Source organism: Protopterus annectens, chromosome 10.part0 (assembly GCF_019279795.1).
Source record: "Protopterus annectens isolate FY-2018-M chromosome 10.part0, PAN1.0, whole genome shotgun sequence".
NCBI lineage: Eukaryota > Metazoa > Chordata > Ceratodontiformes > Protopteridae > Protopterus > Protopterus annectens.
In genome coordinates this window covers 900142642-900149813 of record NC_056744.1, presented here as the reverse complement: position 1 = coordinate 900149813, position 7172 = coordinate 900142642, and the positions used below count along the sequence as shown (strand labels likewise).

The following is a 7172-nucleotide window of genomic DNA, read 5'->3' as shown; positions in this document are numbered from 1 at the left end:
TCTTATAGGTTCATAGGTTTATAGGTAGGTACTAGGCTATCTGCCCAAGGGCATTTATAAGCCTAGCCAGAGTGTGTCGGCTTTCGCCACCCCATTGATTAATTAACTGATCCTCTGTCAAGCAGAGCCAATGAAGTGATCCCAGGGGTGTATTTTCTGTTACACATCCACTCATCAAGGTTTCTCTTGAATAGTGTTAGTGAGGGGCTCTGCCTGATGTAATTTGGAATTTTGTTCCAAAGCATGGGGAGTCTCTGTGACAGGAATCTATCCCTCCAGCATGTTCTATTTATTGTTGTGGCGAGGTTTAGCTCACTAGAGCGTGTGGCACACTGTGACTTGGATTTCTTTAGGTGGAGCATGTCCATCAATTCTGATTTGGACATGGCTTTGTAAGTCAGGCAGACATCACCTCTGAGTAAGCGATATGCCACTGAGTACAGCCAGAGTTTTTCAGTCGGGCTGCAGAGGACATATGTTTGAGGCCAGTAATCTTCTTGGTGAGGTACTTCTGTGGTCTTTCGAGCTGTTGGAAGTGTCTTGTGAGGTACATCCCAAATGGGGCATTGTACTCTATGATGGGTCTAATGAGTGACTAGTAGAGGGGCACTATAACCTCTTTATTTCTAGATGTGAACCCTTTAGTAATTAGATGGGCCACAAAGAAAGATATCCTAACTACTTTGGCAATATGACTGTCAAAGGAGAGATTACTATCTACCTGGGTCCCCAGATCTCTTATTACCTCTTCTGTATTAAGGGGGCTTCCACCTATGTGGTAATTCATGGGTGTTTTGTTTTTCCCAAATGGGATTACTATGCATTTTTTGGCATTTAGCTAGAGGCCATGACTTTGACACCAGGTGTCCATCTCAGTAAGGCCCTTTTGGAGGATGTCCATGTCAGCTGAAGTGTCAGTTATGGCTCCCAGTTTGCAGTCATTGGCGAACTTGGTTAGCCATAGTCGTCCTGTGTTTGCCTGTACTTCTGAGAAGTATATGCTGAACAGTAGGGGTCCCAGGACCGAGCCATGTGGGACACCACTTGTGACTGGTTTAGAGTCGGACCTGGAACCCGCTATTCTTACTGTGTGAGTTCTGTCTGTAAGCCAGTTAGCAACCCATCTCGTGACATATGGGTTTATGTTCAGGCTGGTGAGTTTTTCTGTAATACCCAAGTGGGGAATGGTGTCAAATGCCTTGGCGAGGTCAAGGTAGGCTATGTGAACCACCTTTCCCTCATCTATGGCCTTGGTGACTGTCTTGAAGAAGTCAACCAGGGCATGATCTGCCCTTAACAAAGCCGAACTGGGTTGGTTCAAGTGTTTGGAGGTTCCCAATGTCTTTGTTAATGAATTCCAAGATGATCCGCTCCATAGCCTTGCAGATCAGGCTAGTCAGGCTTATGGGGCGATAGTTACCAGGGTCAGTTGTGGCCCCTCCTTTGTGGAGAGGAATAACCATTGCTGTGTGCCATTCTCTGGGCACATAGCCTGTGGAGAGGCTGAGGTTGAACAGCGTGTTTAGGTGGGGGGTTAGTTTGTTCTGTAGTTCATGCAAGACACAGCCTGGGACACCATCTGGTACCATTGATGCTGTGTTTTTGGCTTTTGAAAGGGCTGCTTTCACCTGTGCATCTGTGATTTTTGGGACACTACACTTTTCCAGTATTGTTGTGAGCCTTTTTGGATGTGAGAGGGGGGATGAAGTTTGCACTGAATCTATCTGCCAGGATGTTGGCAATACCAGTAGGTTCAGTATATTTTGTGCTATTTTGCATTAGTTCAGTGTATATCTGCAAGTTGCCACTTAGATTCTTAACATAGCTAAAGAAGGCTTTGTGGTTATCTTTTGAATCCTTGGCTATTTTTCTTTCGAAGTTAGCCTTGGATGATTTCATGACGAACCTTAGTTTCTTACTGCTACTGATCAGGGATGTCTTTCCTTCTTGGGATTTGCTTTTTTTCTGAACTAGTTTCCTCCTATTGTATAGCCTGTTTATTGCAGGGGTCCACCAAACTGGTTTCTTTCTCTTAGAGGAATGAGTCTTGGTTTTGCTAGGGATGGCACGATCCATGCACCCTTGTAGGTGCTCATAGAGTGCATTTGTAAAGGTTTCTGCATCTTGGGCAGTGTTATCCTTTAGTGTTGGGGGCTGTGAAACGTACCACATCTGTCTTAAGTAAGGTGAAGTTTGCTTTAGAAAAGTTTTTTACTGTGGTTTCGGTTTGACCTCCAGTGTGGAACATCTGTCGCCCATGTTGGTGATGACCAGGTCCAATATGTTTTTGCCTCTTCTAGGGGAGTTTACCAGCTGATCCAGGGCATTTGAGATGATGAATTCCAGGAAGTGCTGGGCTTGGGAATTTGTACTCAAGTAGTTTTCCCAGTGAATGGTAGGGTAATTGAAATCGCCCAATATCAGGGTGTTCGGTAGGACGTTCATGTTTTCCAGTGTCTCCGGAAAGGTGGAGTGGTGGTCCTGGGTCATGAAGGGTGATCTGTAGCAGGTCACAATTTGCATTGCAGATTTGCCCGATTTTAATTGCACATGGATGATCTCAGAGGTATCATGCTGCGCCACTAACCTGGAGATGTAGGTATCCTTGATGAATATGGATACACCCCCTCCTTTTGTGTTTTGGTCCGTGTTCTGTGGCCGAAACATGTGGTATGAGTTGTAGCCCGGTAGTGCTGGAGTGCTCTCTGGAGCCTTGAACCAGGTTTCAGTTACTGCACAGATGTCGACGTTCTCCATATTGAGGAGTGCTTCGAGCATGTGCATTTTAAGATTTAAACTCCTGGCATTGAGTAGCATAACCCTCAGTTTTTTGTTAATTGTGCTGTTTACAGAGGTGGGTTTTACTTTTGAGCCCTGCCTAAAAAGGGCACTATGGGGGCAGCAAGAGCCTTGGCCAGTATTCGAAAGCCTAGGGGTGATAGGTGCAAGCCGTCTCTTGAGAAGCAATGCGGCTTGTCAAGCCTGTTGTCCCAGGCTGACAGACACTGGATCCCATTTGAATGACACCAGAAGCTTAGCCAATTGTTGAAATTGATATTTTTTTCTTTATACTGAGGTTTCATTCTTGGTGAGGGCAGGATGCTGCTCAGGGTTAGGGTCATACCAGCCTGGGCTGCATGATCAGAGAGCTCTTCCATGTCTCTTTTCATGTAGTCCAGGGAGGTACGTTTCAGGTCATTCACACCAACATGAACAATGACAGAGTCATATTTGTACTTGTTCTGGAGTGACCTGAGTGCTTGTGTTATGTGGTAGATTCTGGCTCCCGACAGGCAGCTAACAGTAACCTTCTGCTTGCCCAGCCTAGTGAGTGGGACGTCAGTGTGCCTGACTATAGGGTCACCTGTTACTAGTGTGTTAGGTATGTTATTTCGCCTCAAGGGCTGTGATTGTGTGGCACACTGATTTTGAGTTTTATGTATTGTCTGGTTTGTGACGGGAAGTGTAGGTTGTTTGGGTGTCTGCTTTGGAGGTCTCTGATGCTTTTGCAGGTTTTTATTTAGAGCCTCCATGTATGATTTTGTGTATTTATGTATATTTTTTGCCAGTGCTGTTTTAGTAGGGCTGTGTACAGCTGGAGGTGTGGTGCAAGTGTTAACCTTCTCCTCTTGACTGTCTGTTCCAGTCTTGGATGGAGACAGCTTAGCTTCCAGTTTGCCTGTATAATTGCATCAATTGCATATGTTAGTGTTTTGTGGTAGGAGGAGAGGGTTGTCTGTGTATATGAGGCAGTTGTAGCATTGCCTCAGGATACCCATATTCACCAGCTGGACTGGAGAGTGCACTTGAAGTTGCCCTTTGGTCATGCCTGAATTGTAGGGTGAGCTGCTTAGTCACTTGGTTAGCGAGGGGTGAATAAAGAGCCTTGCCCTGCTGGGCAATCAGTGTCAGGGTATATTAGTGCTTGCTATTAAGTCTGAACAAGTGCTGGGCTGTAAGATGCTTTTTTAGTAGGTCAGTGCTCCTCATAATGTATCTAGACACTGGAACCTTGATTTAACCAAACACATTCTATCATATTCCTAGTTTGAGTGTGGGTCTTGTTGTATGTGTGCTCAGAAGGTTTGTGTGGGTTTCTCATGGGTGTCTAGACAGGGCTCCAGTGTATAACCTGCATCCCCACTAGGTGCCCTTGAGGAGTTCATTAGTATCTCAGAGCTCTAAGTGTCAATCAGCTCTAATTCTCATTAAAAAGTCAACAAAACAACTTGTGTTGCACGGACATGCATTCTATGAGCAATAAGAAGCAGGAATCTCAAATGACTGGCATTAGTGACTCAATGAAATCCTTACAAGAATTTACAAGAAAATCAAGCAAATAGACTTTGGACCTGCTATTGTAATTTATTTAGGTAAGAACAAGAGAGAGAGAGCACAAACATCTCCTGACAGGCATATTAGGTGCTGAAAATGGCAATGAAGTTCTAACTTTATGGAATGAAAAAAAAATTAAGTGATGAACTAAAAAATGTCAGGTTGGTCCACCAACAGAAAAAAACAAAAACACTGGTACACAGACATTATGTAATACATTTGATTGGACTAACATAGGTTTTGCAATTACTCAAGTATTCAAACTGGCATGAGCCCTTCATCAGGAGTTATCAAGTTACTGATGTTAGATAAAGTGCTTAAATATTCACTTGTGACTAGAATAGGAAGTATATCATTTATTTCCAATTGACTAAAAAAACAAAACTTGAAAAATGCTAGTGTGGAAAAGAATGTGCAGTTCGAACTATACCTCAGAAACAAACACTGTGTGTGTGTGTGTGTGTGTGTGTGTGTGTGTGTGTGTGTGTGTGTGTGTGTGTGTGTGTGTGTGTGTGTGTGTGAGAGACAGAAAGAGAGTCAGAGAAGGACTGAAAATGTTAAAGACAGACAGGGTCATGTTCTGCTATAAAAGTCAAATTTGGCATGCTACTTTAGAGTTAGTGTTCATTTTACAGAGAATAAAACAGACAAACTGTTCAGACATTTAATTAGGAAAATAATTATAACACAAGAAATGTGTAGCTGGATTAGTTAAATATAGAGAAGAAAAACAAGAAGTTGCAATTTGCGAATTGCTAGTCAGTCTTAAACAAGAAATTATTTTAAGAAATGTGTTTTGGTTAACAGAAAATATGAATTAGCAATAATGTTCTGTTCACAATGATTAGAAAGGCAGGGACTACCAATAGAATAAGACTGCATGGATGCTGTGTGTAGTTAATACACTATGCAGGCTGTGGTTTAACTAACTGAGATGAAAAAGAGAGTGAGAAAAGGAAATGTTATGCAAGTCAAAGGTTCTGAATAACAGTGGAATTGGACAGAGTTTTGTTATACTGTTAAAACTGTCTGAACATGACTGCTAAGTTTATGGTTACTACTGTTCCAACTTACATAAAACTAACTACTCCCTTGACATGCACAAAACACAGGTACTAAACCTTTGACCCCAGTAATCTTAACTGTTACTGTTAGCATTCTGAGATAGTCAGCAATTCGGATTCAGAAATCATGTATTGCCAGAAAAAAAATGTAGCATGAAATTTAATCAATTTGCGACTATCAAATCCTTCATAAATCTTTGGTTTCACACCCTAAAGTGGCCAACCTATATTGTTTGTATAGATAACAAAATCTGGGACAATGGATATTAAAAGTGAATTCCATTAAAAATAGCAAAGAATCATCTAGTGAAGAGAAAATGCAGGAGATATAAACAACTTCTTATTTGATATCTGAACCTGAAACTACAATTAATTTTCATTCTTAAAATCCACACCTATGTTTTAACTCTGATTTCAAGAATAATCATGCATTTATTTTGTTTACTGCATCTCTGCAGATGTGACTAATGATACAGCATATAAAGCCAGCACCTTCATCATCATCAACCCCTATTTCCGATTCCTAGGTGAGGTTGGGGTATCGTCTCAACTGCTACTCATCTTTTGATTCAGAGTCACTCTACCACCTTCTTTGACAATCACGTCTGTCATGTCACAGTTCTTCTCTCCCACACTACATCCAACTTTTGGTTGGACATCCTGCATACAAACAGACATATTGCCATTAAAATCATATACATTGTGCTGTAGAATAATCTGTTGAAAGGTATCTTTATCTAGCAAAAAGTAACTTGTGTTTTTTGTGTGGTTTAGTGCTTTGGGAAAAGGTTTTATCTGTCAAGTTAATGAGTTCAATCACTAATGATGAGCAACCAAGTTATTTTTGAACGGGTAACTGCAAATTCATACCTACAATTAATGTGAATGGTCTTGCTAGAAGAAAGTATTCTCCCCTTATTCCAAGGACAATATGGCTAAGCTTCCTACTGGCTTTCTAGCAGTAAGCTTAGAACAAACCTATGAATCTATGAGTCTATAATATGCATGACCTGAACCACAGAAAAGCCATTTCTTGCAACATCAAGTCATGCCCAAAATTTGACAATTTTTTCATCCAGCATGTTTATGTAGTCAGCATAACAAGCATAAAATTGCTTCATTTCAATTTCAGGTTTGATACATAGCATATTCAAATATTTAAGCAGTACTTCTAATATGTCAGGGGAAAGGAATTAAGTAGAAAAAATCACTTTGACAACTTGGTCCCCATATGCTTTAATGTACACTTACATTGAGTGCATTTACTATGCATAGATCACAGATCCTTGTTTCCTCTTCTTCCAATTTGTTGTAAAATAACTGCATATCAAAATAAGAAAAGAGTGCCATGTTCTTAGTCATGAACGAGTGGATGTTGTTATAAAGTAACACAAACTGGGTGAAATCATGAGGTGACATACATTTCTGTCCTCCAAAATCATAATTCTCTTCTAATCTGTGGGAGCATGATACTTGAAATTGTAACACAAAAGCATGCAAAGAAAGTTCTGAGCTGCTGATTGTTGTTTTCAGAGCATGTGCCTGGAGAATTGCTGAAACTGTTACAAGACGTCAAGCTTGCCAACTGCCTGTTACAGCAGTCATTGAATATTAATTTAAAAAGCTGTGTCTAAGCCAGAGTAAACTCAAGGGAATGCTTGTAAACTTCTTTTACAGTATGCAGGTCAAGGGAGTGGCTGTGTTTGCTAAGCTAGTGGAAAGAATTTCTTGAGATTGTGCAAAATGGTTGGATGACTTTTTCAGTACTACACA

At 41.1% G+C, this 7172-nt stretch overlaps 1 long non-coding RNA gene across 1 annotated transcript; it reads right to left on the bottom strand.

Moving 5' to 3' along the window:
• Positions 1-5106: 5106 nt before the first annotated feature.
• Positions 5107-6719, bottom strand: LOC122812817. Its single transcript, XR_006366580.1, has 2 exons — positions 6651-6719; positions 5107-6059 (listed from the first exon to the last, which is right to left on the bottom strand). It is a non-coding gene; the product is annotated as an uncharacterized LOC122812817 (long non-coding RNA).
• Positions 6720-7172: the final 453 nt, after the last annotated feature.